Source organism: Aptenodytes patagonicus, chromosome 6, assembly GCF_965638725.1.
Source record: "Aptenodytes patagonicus chromosome 6, bAptPat1.pri.cur, whole genome shotgun sequence".
NCBI classification, from domain to species: domain Eukaryota; kingdom Metazoa; phylum Chordata; class Aves; order Sphenisciformes; family Spheniscidae; genus Aptenodytes; species Aptenodytes patagonicus.
This window is the reverse complement of record NC_134954.1, coordinates 19,556,482-19,569,357: the sequence shown is the minus strand read 5'-3', so window position 1 is coordinate 19,569,357 and position 12,876 is coordinate 19,556,482. Positions and strand designations below refer to the sequence as shown.

At 42.7% G+C, this 12,876-nt stretch overlaps 1 long non-coding RNA gene across 1 annotated transcript in view; it reads left to right on the top strand.

Annotated features, from left to right (window-relative positions):
- The first annotated feature begins 734 nt into the window (after positions 1-734).
- Positions 735-12,876, top strand: part of LOC143161923 (uncharacterized) — a 38,171-nt gene continuing 26,029 nt past the window's right edge. The window contains exon 1 of the long non-coding RNA XR_012995614.1: positions 735-800. This is a non-coding gene — a long non-coding RNA (uncharacterized LOC143161923). The remainder of the gene's footprint in view (positions 801-12,876) is intronic.

The window sequence follows — 12,876 nt, the reverse complement described above, 5'->3', positions numbered from 1 at the left end:
ATGTGCTCATATTCCAGTTCCTACTGGTCTTCCTGTTACCCCCTCTCCTCCTTCCCCTGCCTGTAACTTAAAAAATATGCTGCCCTCCAGGCCTGGGGCCCATGCAGCTATCTCCAGATATAAGGCAGCCCTCGTAACGTGGGAAGGGTGTTTGTTAGGCTCTCTGGGAAGCTGAGGACAGAGGTCAACAGTCTCCTACAAAGCAGAATGGGTGATGGGCGTATAAATAAAGCCCAGATAAGAAGCATAGCCAGCTACAGCCAGTGAACCAAGACATCTGTGGGCTCTGCCTGGCAAGGTGAAACTTGGTGAACTGAACTTTGGAGCCTCCAAAGAAAGAGTAGATGAAGGGCTAGGATGTGCATGGAATGGCTGGGAAGCGGGGGATCCTTGAGATTGAATTTTGTGTAAGTGCTTGCCCCAGAGGACTTACTGTGATTTGCTCCTCCAGCCTCGGCAGATTTGCTGAAGCCTCAGTTCTTCCTAACAGTCTGAGGACAACCAGCAACCTACAAGTGGAAACAAATAAGGAGACAACATGGTACTAAACAAGGTAAGCTAATTATTACACACCTTTTCATAGACCAGAAAGCTTGGGTTATTAATTACTGAATGCGACTTTGCTGGAGAAAAGCAGCTGACAAAGAAGTTTCTTGAAAGACTATATATTGCTGAAGGTTAACACTCTCCTTGCATTTATCTACTTTCCAAGAGTACTGTCTGCTTTCCAACATGGGACAGCATGCTGAAACACCCTCTTTGGCTACTGCGCTGTAAATAACAGGTGCATTTCATGCTATGTAAGTGGCACATCTTTTGTTCTGTCTGCTGCAACTTTAAATCTTTCAGAAGCAGACTGCTGCTGTGTTCCCATTCAATCTCTGTTCCTTTGTGTTTCTAAATACAAACTGACTTTGGAGTGAGTGATTTCTGTGCTTGGGAAGTATGCTGTGGTAAAGAGGTATATTTGTGAAGCCATCTACCTGAGGAGAGTTGTGCCTCCTGGGAATAACTAATGGAAATTCTTGTGCTGATGATGCATGGTACCTGAATGTCTTCTTTCAAAGCTCTGCGAGGACTGGAGTTCCCTTAGGACTGGTCTGAATTCATCCTTCCTTCCCCAGCCTTCTTGTGTTGTTTTAATTAAGTTGTCATTCATCTCTTTCTTTAAAACAAACTGTTTTTCTAATTTACTTGGAGACGCACCCTTTAATTTGAGATACGGCTATATGGATGGTATGCTATTTGCAGTAGAGCCAAGGTGCAATCTTTCAAAGAAAATGAACAGTATTTCTCAGATATGCTTAGCTCTTGTCCTTTTCTAGAGATAGGTGAAGGGCAAGTCTGCCTGTCACCAGCCGGTACGTGGTTCATTCCTGAAGCACAGGGCTTTGTAACTCCCTTAGTACTAATTTTAGCTACCCACTATAGAATCTCCTTTTATTCATTTCAGTGTATAATCCTGTTTTAACAAAGCCCATTGATTGGAAGAGCAGATATTCACAGAATTAGCGGCTTATCTATTAGATAGATGTCTGTATGAGCCTTGAAAACTGGCACAGCAATTAATATTGTCTTGGGCAAAATAATAAGACCTGAACTATCTAACAATAAGAACTGTAGAGAGCAGAGCAGCCACCAAACCCTGGCCAACAAACTACAGTGCAACTGCCAAAAGTTAAAATTAATTAGAAAAATAAAAAGATTTCTTTTCAGTGGAATGAACTACAGCCAAAAGAAACACAGATTTCACAGAGAAACACTGAACTTTTTGACAGTAATAATCAGGTGCAATTTGCTGCTCTTCCTCTCATCCATAAGCCATTCTGGGTCTCCCGGTTGTTGACTTTTTGCTAAAAGTGTAGTCTGTTGTGTCCAGCATGCCTGAAAGAGCCTACCTGAGGTAGCTGGCCATAGGCCTTGGGCTTAAAGTGCTTTTTCCCCTCTTTGTGCTAATTTTTTGGGTTGTGGAAATTATTCTTCAAGGCTTTCTGCAGGCCTCAAAGAATTCTGTTTCATAGGATGCCCAAAGGAATAAAATCTCTTTATTATGGTGCTTCTTAAAATTAACTAGATGTTCATTTTAAAGGTCTCTCTTTAGACTCACAAGGTGCCATTTCTGTGCAGAGATGCTGAGCTGCCAACAAATACTGTAGAGCTGAGCACATTCAGCTCCTCAAAGCACCCCACATATCTATCACAAACTCTTTCTGTTGCACTTTGTTTAACCATTTCTTCCTACAAAATTATGAAATTTACGTTTCCCCCTACTAATTTCCACTTCAAATAAAGCCATATCAATATTTCCATTCCTCAGTTTGGGTGTGTGTTAGAGAATGGCCCCTGTTGCTGCATGTTCACACTCCTCCTGTAATCAAGCGTCTTTTTTTCTTACCAAAGGCAGCTGGGTTTGATTGGCTGCCTCACAGGTGTATTTTGTTGCTGGAATACATTGTAGTGGTCAGGACAAGACAACTCAGTGTCAATGCTTGTGATGATAGAAAAGTTGTGATGAATGTCACATCGCAGGATAGTTCAGGTTGGAATGGACCCCTCTGGAGGTCATCTGGTCCAGCCTCACCCAGGTAAGGGAAGATCCTGTACCCAAAAGGCTTCTTTGCTCAGCTTGGTGGCACAAACTGATGGCTCTTACAAATGTTCTAGATTCAGTACCAGTTATACCAGGGTTCTCTGTTTTCATATAATCTCTGTATTAATGAGTGCATTGGAAATAAACTGTACAGAGCGCAGCACTAAGCTGTGATTTGAGAGCAGTGTTTAAGCAGTACTGTCAAAGTAATGATATACTCTATTTTGCTCAGATATCAGTTGACAAGCTGAGAGGGACTTTAGACAATAGGTATTTACCCAGCATTTTTCCTAGATGTAGTAATGTCCAGTATAGCTTTTTCATCCACTCAGCTGCCAGTGGGGATCAGGATGTTATATACGGGGAAAAATAGTTCTCATAGTCTGTTTTTGAGGGCTTTTGGTGTTAAGTTTTTATTGTATGATGGGGAGTCCAGGCTGTTTTAATATTATACAATGTCTTAGCTAATTCAGCCATCCATATTTCCTAATCATGCTTCAACAATGAAGCAAATATTTTTTCCTTTCTTCAGAGATACCAGAAATCCCACTTAAAACACAAAGCAAAGCTTACCAAAAAAACAAATCCTTGTAAAATTAAATTGAATGCAGTAATACTGAGAAGACATTTCAAAGACAGTGAAGCCTCTACAGAAAGGTAATTCCAGCCAGCAACTGCTGTCTGCAAGAACAGTTTTAAAGTACTTTCATGTTTTTCATGCTCTTTTCTTTGACCTTTAGTTCAAGGCCATCTGTGCTGAGCAGCTGACTTTCCTTGGGCCTTTGAGTGGCTGTTGAAGATAGGTTTCAGTATACATAATGAAGAACAAAACGTGTTGGAAGAGTACATTTTTAAACCTTCCCCCTTCCAGATAAAGTATGATAAAACTAATTTAGCCCTTGAAGGAACAAGTCTATTATTCCTTCGATAGCTAATTTAATTCCTGATAATTTATTGTGCTGTATGAGTTGGGAAAACAGATTCAAATGCCTTTTGGAGGGTAACAAGAAATCATTATCAGGAAAAAAAAAAACCCACTATGGAAAAAGAAAATAGTTGAAAGATCAGGCAGAGTGAGATGGAAGTGCCTGCCTGACACGGGTTGTATAAGGAGGTTGGCAGCTTGAAGGGGGGAGCTGAAGGTAAGTGCAGTATCTGGGGAGAGGATAAGGCAAAGAACTTGGCTTGCGGAAAACTACATTCTGGTTTTTAGGCTGGTTTGTCATCTTAAGGTTTCAGGAGTTCATGCTTTTCACTGTCAGATAAAAAGGCCTGTTTTAATTTCCTTATGTGAAGAAGTAGGGGGCAATGGTTAAATCTGAGTCTGTTTTTTTCCGGAACCTCAGGGGTTTATGTAATTTATTTGATTTTATCTATTGTTCCCATAGACCTTTATCTCTAGATATGGCCACAAAGTGCTAATTTGTGTAGATCCCCTGTTGGCTTTCATTGTTGAATCTGGAGGATGGCACTATGCTCCCTAAGTGAACAGCCAGCTTCAAAACAAGTTATTTGTATGGTAATCCAAAAAGAGATAATTTATTGGCACACGCTAGGTTTCTGGCATACAAGGGTAGGCAAATGTTCTGCCAGCAAGCTAAGGCAGCAGCAAAGCTACTCATGTTTGCAGGACATCTTGCATATTAACATGCATTTTCCCTCAAATTCAGCCATCCTACCAGTTTAGTGAGCACAGCGCAGTCACCAAAGTCCACGTTTCTGAAATATGCATCTTTTCCTCTCATAGTGTATTTTGTAGCACTACAGTTGCTGCCATTCTTACTTGATGACTGCCATGTGTTAACAATTTTTCTAACATAAAACCAGCTAGCTAACGCTGCATCTTTCTGCTTTGGTTAGGCCCTGGACTGGGACACAAATTTCAAGGCAAGTGGCAGCCCTGCTCCCTTTTCAATTTGTAGCCTTGTCATAGATTTTTCTGTTTGTTTTCAGGCAGGCTGCTTTCTCTCTCTGTGCCTCCTTCTTTAAAGTGGAGCGGTAGCATTATTAGTGAATAACTTGTTTGTTTGAAGCATAAGGTTGTTAGGCAGAAAGCAGAACATGTAAAAATAAACCCCACAGTTTAAAGAGGTGTTTGCACAGCTTGACTGACTGATGCTACGTTCACTCCAGCATCTTCCTCGCTGCAGCTTTTTGTGGAGTCAGCCCTGTGAGGCTTGAGAGGCTTTCTGCCACCCCACAGTATTTTGGGGACTGGGCACCATACGGGCATATCCCTTCCTCTGGCTAACGCTCCAGCCTGTGGTTCCTTGTTGAAGGACAGGGCTGCTTGCACAGGGGCAGCTGTGCTGGGAGAGGAGTTGCCGCCCAAAGGAGCGGGTCCGGGGGATGGAGGCTGCAGCGGCAGCAGCACCCGAGAAGCCAGTTCTTTCCAGAGGCAAAGCTGTCAGGACTGACAGGTGCTTAGAGATTCATTTTCACTTATGAGCCATGAAATAAAGCTCATCTCCCCAGCAATTTACTTCTATGCAGTCCCATTGATTTTTATAGGAGTTGCCCAGTGTTTCATAGCAGAATGTAATTCTGTTCTTTTCCTGGACATTTCTGATTTGCCTATCATTCACTTAATGGTTCAGTCAAGAGCCCACTGAGCTTTTTATAGTATTTAAATGGGAGACATTAGCATAGCATGGATGCTTTAATGAACTTATATATGAATCTTTAATATATTCTTATTGTTCAAGTCCTTGTATGATAACAAAGTGCTGTCCTCCCCATTTACACAGACAGAAAACTGAAACACAGAAGGGAAACTAATTGCAAATGTCATATGCAGGATTCAGCAACAAAGACTCAAAACCACTTATTCCAAATCTAGTGTCCTAACTCCGGGATCATCCTTTTTCCTTTGAGAAGGCTTTTTGCTACCGTTTGTAGATGTCAGAGTTTTTTTGTGCACAGAAGGAGTCTTGTTATCTCTGTCTCTCTTGGTTATTTGTTATGCCCTGCTGCGTCTGGTTTGGTGAGGCTTAATCCTGCTCTGCGCTGAGTCTTGATTTACAATTAGAAGAGAATTGTTGCAAAGGAGCTCAATCAGGTTCTAGGGTTTAAAAGGCCCTAAAGGCAATTATTAATTTATGAGGGTAAATTGTTGGTAAGATTACGTGAGTATGTGGAAACCACTATTGGGGTCATTAAAAAACAAGAACAGATTTATTGACTGATCAGATGTCAATAAGCTTCCCTTACAAGTGTGGACATTGTATCCTGTAAGGGAGTTAGAATGGGCAGGGAAGGTATCTGCTATTGCTCATACAATATTAAATAGAAATCCTCTCTACTTAATCCTCTTATTAGGTATTGTATTACTTTGGCTGTTAGCATGTTTGCTACCTGTTGGCAAGAGCAAGTAATGACGTGATCTGTCGTTTTTTGACATCATTGTAAATGATTTGTACAAAAAGGGATGATATATCAATCAATTTGCATCAATACTGTGCAAGAGATAATACCCATACGGGCCCAAATCTTGGGAGGGATGGGGAAAATTTACTACAAGTTTACCATTTTCTGTCTCTGATGGTTAGATGTATGTCCTGTCTTGCAGAGGACGAATGCAGTTTGCTTGCTGGCAGCTAAGTTATTGAATATGGGCCCGGTAATACAAAATGTTGAAGGCCTTTATCTCCCTGTGAAATCAGAAGGAACTGAACAAAAGAAGCCCCTCCTGGGAGCGCTGAAGCCTTGTTTCTTTGTTTCTCTCTGTTTTCTTTGTGTGTATTCACTGTGATGAAATTTGTGGGTTTCAGAGGCAGAGAGGAGGGGCTGAACTCTGTTGCCCACTGCTCAATGGCTTGCAATGGTAAGGCACTGTGGAGTTGGGTGGCTGTACAGATGGGGTGTTAATTGGTGGCTGAGTGGTCAGTAAACAGAAACAGACAGGGAGCCTCTGCAGGGTCCTCTGGAAATCTAACCTGGCAGCTGCTTTGGCTTCTGGGCACAACTGTCCCAAGAAAACAGCAGCAGAAGGAAAAATACCATTTCACGAAGGCAAGGAAACAAAAACTGAAAACTGAAACCTGACTCTGTACTTTTACTCGCAATGAATACTACTTTCTACAAGAGGCATGTAGTAGCAAAATTCAGCTGCCTGTGAACAGAGTAAGAGACTATGCAGGATGAGCAAATTGTGCAGACCAGGTTATGTGTAAATGTGTATTTGGCTATAGAAAATGTTAATCACAAAAAGAATTATCAATTTGTGAAACTGCAGTTGCTCTGTGTTCACATGAATCAACTGCACAAGGCATGGGATTGCCCTGTAGAAAGAACAATGTTGACTTCCCTCCCCACCCCCCCATGCTTAAAATACAGTCAACCCATGCTAGATCTTAATCCGTGCATCTGTGATGCTGTACCTGGTATGAAAAAATCCACATCTGTAGCACACCAAAGAGAACCAAGAAACTTTTCTAGAAAGCCAGGGTTCTTCGAAATGTTCATGAATCTTTAGCAGTTTCCTAAGATACAGAGGAATTTCAAATAATCTCTTCTTTTTTCCATACTATAACATTTAATGATTTATGAGATGTGAAACCTTTGCTACCCAACAAGAAGTAAATGCCCCCTTCTTTCCTTCACTCCTTGCAACACTGATTATAATTTCTATAATGCAGATGGTCCACTAACAACGTGGATTAGAAATGTACAGCTCAGATTTTGAGTTTAGGTTAATTTAATGGTGACATTATCTGCAAAGGGCTTAAATCTATGAGGCTCAATAAAGCAGCTTAGTGTATAAGGGAAAGACCTGAGGTAGCAGTGCCATTTGTGTGGATTTACATGAAGAAGTGGAAACCCAGTCCTCCTAAGAACAACTGTTAAAGGCAGGAAACCTAAACAGTATAAATAAAAACAGGGTAAGAAAGGATAGGAAAACAGTACTCTATGTCACACTTCAGTAGTGGTAGACCAACAGTTCTTCGTGTTAACTGAAGCAATATGACATGGAGGTTTGTCTGGATGGGGAACGTAGCCGGCACTAAGGTAAATTGTGAATTTAATGACATTTGCTGTAAGGACAAGCCCTAAGGGGAATGTCTGACGGTGTAGAACCATCATGCAGAATAACCTGGTGAACTACTAATTAGATTACAGTCAAAATCAATATGGAAAATTGAAGTAAGGCTAGAAGGCATGACATATTCTTTCCTCATACTTGCACTGAGTCACCTTGCTCTGTAACAGAACGACACCAAATAACCCACACGATCTCTTAGTTTTTTGGTTTTCAGGCTAGCAGAGCTGGATAAGTCTCCTGGTAGAGTTTATGAACCTTTATAGAATCATAGAATCATAGAATCATAGAATCATAGAGGTTGGAAAAGACCTCTAAGATCATCGAGTCCAACCATCGACCCAACACCACCATGCCCACTAAACCATGTCCCTAAGCGCCTCATCTACACGTCTTTTAAAAACCTCCAGGGATGAGGACTCAACCACTTCCCTGGGCAGCCTGTTCCAATGTTTCACCACTCTTTCAGTAAAGAAATTTTTCCTTACATCCAATCTAAACCTCCCCTGCTGCAACTTGAGGCCATTTCCTCTCGTCTATCGCTTGTTACTTCGGAGAAAAGACCAACACCCATCTCGCTACAACCTCCTTTCAGGTAGTTGTAGAGAGCGATGAGGTCTCCCCTCAGCCTCCTCTTCTCCAGGCTAAACAACCCCAGTTCCCTCAGACGCTCCTCATAAGACTTGTTCTCCAGACCCCTCACCAGCCTCGTTGCCCTTCTCTGGACACGCTCCAGCACCTCGACGTCCTTCTTGTAGTGAGGGGCCCAAAACTGAACACAGTATTCGAGGTGCGGCCTCACCAGTGCCGAGTACAGGGGCACGATCACTTCCCTCCTCCTGCTGGCCACACTATTTCTGATACAGGCCAGGATGCCATTGGCCTTCTTGGCCGCCTGGGCACACTGCCGGCTCATGTTCAGCCGGCTGTCGACCAACACCCCCAGGTCCTTTTCCGACAGGCAGCTTTCCAGCCACTCTTCCCCAAGCCTGTAGCGCTGCATGGGGTTGTTGTGGCCAAAGTGCAGGACCCGGCACTTGTCCTTGTTGAACCTCATACAGTTGGCCTGGGCCCATCGATCCAGCCTGTCCAGGTCCCTCTGCAGAGGGACTTTTTTATACAAAAGTGTATTTTATACAAAAGTGCAGAGTGTTTTTTTATACAAAAACAGCAATGTGAAATTCCTTTCTAAATAACTTTTCTATTATTTTTAAACTGCAGAAGAGTATCAGGTTGTCCAATGTTCTAATTTTAAAGAAACTTTCTCATTGAGAATAAATCTCAATGTCTTTTCATTTTTGTCGATGATGATAATTTCATTCTCCAAGTGGTAGAGGAGCCAACAAGGAGAGGTGCTATGCTGGACCTTGTTCTCACCAACAAGAAGGGGCTGGTGGGGAATGTGAAGCTCAAGGGCAGCCTGGGCTGCAGTGACCACGAAATGGTGGAGTTCAAGATCCTTAGGGCACCAAGGAGGGCGCACAGCAAGCTCACTACCCTGGACTTCAGGAGAGCAGACTTTGGCCTCTTCAGGGATCTGCTTGGTAGAGTGCCATGGGACAAAGCCCTGGAGGGAAGAGGGGCCCAAGAAAGCTGGGTAATATTCAAGGATCACCTCCTCCAAGCTCAGGAGCGATGCATCCCAACAAAGAGGAAGTCCGGCAAAAACGCCAGGAGGCCTGCATGGATGAACAAGGAGCTCCTGTGCAGTTGTCTCTTCTGTGCCACATAACATTACTGCTCTTCAGTGAAAGAGACTGGTAGGATGTAGATATTCATAAAGGTCTAACTCGGATTGCAGGAGAAGGGCAGTAGCTGGAAACTCAGAACTGAGCTCATCTACAGGGGCCTTTTGCCCAAGGTTCAGGTAGATACAATTCAGCGCAAACTATTTCTTAATGTAATATATATTTCTATATACCTGTATATATTCTTTATACATATTTGTATAATTTCAAGGCAACACAAATTGCTCCATGGACACTAGAGCCAATGAAATCTGGTGTCATGTGGTTTTATGGCCTTCATCACTACACCTTTTCTGGCACAGTAACCCTGGCTATGTCTCCAGTTATTCCACTTCTGCCTACCCCCTTGGGTCCCTTCCATATCTCCCGCTTCCCAGTGGCACTCCAGCACAATGGCTGGTGCTGAATTAAGCTTGTCCGTTGTGGCTGATAAAACAACTGTGATGTCCAATACTTGCCATGAGGTCACTCTTAAGCTTTCAAAGGTATAGCTGCTGCAATAGGCATTTGCATATGTTCATTTCTAATACCTGTTGGTTATTCCTGTGGTGAAATAGAAAACTCCTTTAATCTTTCTTTAATATCAATTTCCTGGCACAGGCCCTGGTTAGCTGTGACTTAAATACAGCAGTTTTCATTGGCACCACTATTGTTCTTAGTAGATCCTGCTGAGGTGTGCCAAGGTGTCTGGCAACAGTCCACCTCCCATTTGTGCTCTGCACCAACTTTTAAATGAATGCTCTGATTCCCTCTGTCTTCCCAGATACTGATGTTATTCTTTGGCATTACAGTATAAAACTATTAGTAAAGCTAAATCCAGGCAGGATTTGTTTGAGAGTGAAGACACTGTTTAGTATTATAAACCGTCTCAGCTTAATGTATAGGAGCCATCGCATTTCTCACCTGTCACAATAAATGACCGGAAAATTGGCTCCCTGTAATGCAGGAGGGCTGTTCATATCCAACTTGCAGTATCTCCTGTACACAAACAGCTCAGGGCTTCTGCAATCAGGAATATCTTGCAGAGGGCTGACATGGGTTATTCACCACAATTACTACTTTAGAAAGGTACTTTGCTGCTCCTGCCAGGAAAGATTGAGCTTGTCTTTTCTACAGGTCAGGGAGAAACTGCAGATCTTGCCATTCTCTTTGACGTCAGTGGAATAATGTATCCCAAACAGACTGTGAATTAATTTCATAATCTCATTTTTACACAACTTTGGCTATTTTGTTCTGATGAACAGCTAACAATATCATTTGTTCATTAATTAAGAATGTCGCCTTTTCCAAAATGCCATCTAGGACTCTTTTTGTTCCCTTGACATAAGGCAGTGTATAAAGTTCCCTGTGAAGTTTAACCTTTCCTTAAAGCTCACCTCTTTTATCTACTTCAATTCATGGTTAAGATCTTAATTGCACCTTATGGACAAATGTAAAATGGTCAGCTTTGACAAGAATATGAGCTCTTTCAGGAAAGAAAGAGTGCTAACTTATTTGTGAGGTAAACCAAAAATTCTTGATAAGGAGAGAGACGTTTCCATTGGATGCTATGCAAATTCATGGTAAAACCCAGCAGCCTTCAGAGAGGTACTAATGTAAACACAGACCCTCCAATTTGTTTGACCTCTGATGCATGAGATCCCCTAATCCTGCCTTTGTGGCAGCGAGTTATATTGTAGATATTTTTGTTCATTTGAGAAAAGAGAGGTTGTGGAGCCACATCTCTCACCATCACTGCCCTCAGCAGGAAGTACTGCTCGGCCAGCCCTGGCCATCTTCTTTCAGTCTTTAACGCCATCCTCTGCGTGAGGAAGGCGCGATGAATTGCATGAGCCTCCTGCATAATGCTGAAGACTTGAGGACTCTCTACAAACATTTAGGAAACAGTCACTAATTTGTCACAATGCTTGTGGCTTGCTTGACAGCTAGGCTCTGACCTGCGGCACACCAAGAGCTCAGCCCTGATCCTTAGCAGTGAAATTTTTCTTTACACAGAAGTTTCTTCAGCAAGCTCATCCTTACAGTTGCCTTCTCCCTCTTGGAAAAGGACAAAGAAACATGAAGAAATCACAAAACAGCTTGTTGTGTACCTCTGATCAGAAAGTCAACATTTTGGTTTTTCTCTAGTATCAGATGCAGGGAGATGGTTGTTTCTTCCTGCAGTCTGGAGCAGAAGAACATCGTTCCTAAACAGCACCATTACAGCACATTCTTATAAAATGCAACTGGGGAATCACAAGGGCTCAGTGACCAAAGAGGGATGCAGAACTGCCCACGCTTTGGACACTGTGTGATGATCAAGTGCATTGCCCGCAGAACTGCAAAAAAGGGTGTGCTCGTTGCTCAGGGTGTTCTGGAGGCCCATTTTCAAACAGAAAAGCAAATGAACTGAGAGTTTAGGTAGCGGGGGAGAAATCTCACGTGGGCAGTAAGGGCTGAGCCATTTCCTGCTGTAGTCAGAGTCCTTTCTTTTTACCTCAAAAGCTTTACCAGTGCTTGTGACTCACATGTTTGTAGAAATCAAAGTTGCTTCAGTTCAGTCGAGCACCGACCATGGTAGGGTGATGGGCAGCAGGAGTGGACCTGGCTGAATTATTCTGCGGGCAGCAACGGTTTATTTTATGAAATAAAAGAAGCACTGAGGAGAAAGGACTGTATTTCCCAGCTGTTGTATGTAAGTGGCACTTAGAGATGGGTGAGGTAGCATAGATAGATACACAAGCAAAGCATCATTCATATGTTGGCATGGTTGACTGGGAAGGGGACTCCTACCCAACTTGAAGCAGCAGAGCTGTTTGTGGGCATCCTGTGAAAGTCTATAGGGCTATGAAAATGCTGGGAATTGTGTCAATCACTAAAGGCAACTCTATGAAAATGACAACTTTTCTAGCCAGTTAGCTCTGTGATGGACATTTGCTGGAGGGTCTGTTCCTTTGGCTTAGAGGGCTCCATGAGTGTTTTCAAGGCATTTTGTGATGCTGTGGTCATGTACGTGGCTGACATACATAGCACTTACGATGAAAAATGTCCTGACAGTTTTGCCACCTCTGAAGTTTTGGTGGAGCATTAATTCATGCGGTTGAAATGTAGATACGGAGCTAAGGAAACACATAGGACCTAGCTGACATCAGAGGTGGTGCAAAGGAAGGCCAGGAACTTGTACAAGCAAGGGCTGTAAGACTAAAGTAGTGAGAGATCAGCCCCAGGTCAAAAGTCTGTTGCAAAATGTTTTTTGAACTGATAGAACCATTTTGCTGTGTGGTTGAAAACATGCGGAAGATACAGTTTAATATTGCTGATCGTGATCAGAAGGTATAGCAGGACTCTTGGACTAAACTCAGCCCCAATCTGGTCTCTGTTCTCAAGTTTCCTCTCAAAAACCTTTTCCAAATCACTTGCACTGCCTTGCCTCTGTGAGCAAGCTTAGAGCGAGAGCTCTAAGAAAGGGTTTAGCGCTTTTTAAAAATGGTTTGAGATCTGCAGATAGAAGAAGCTTTGAG